The sequence below is a fragment of the Eimeria mitis genome, genomic scaffold (assembly GCF_000499745.2).
Source record: "Eimeria mitis Houghton genomic scaffold, Emh_scaff3979, whole genome shotgun sequence".
Classification (NCBI taxonomy): Eukaryota; Apicomplexa; class Conoidasida; order Eucoccidiorida; family Eimeriidae; genus Eimeria; species Eimeria mitis.
In genome coordinates, this window is record NW_013572315.1 from 1 (window position 1) to 333 (window position 333).

The window sequence follows — 333 nt, forward strand, 5'->3', positions numbered from 1 at the left end:
TATATATATATATATATGTATATATATATATAGATATATTATAATAAAAACAATAATAAAAATAAAAAGATAAAAAATAATATTATTACTATCATCAGGTTCCATACACACCGCTTTCAACAAGCGGCTGCTGCAGCGGAAGAGAAACTAAAAACTAAGAACAAGATGAGAGAAGAGATAGAAGGGTAAATACAAAAAAAAAATAAAAAAAAACTTTATAGTATTTCTTTTTCTGTTTTTTCTTTTTCTTTTTCTGTTTCTTCTTTTGTTGTATTCCTTACTCTTTTCTGTTGCTACCCTCCGTTATTATTTTATTTTATTTTTATTTTTTTT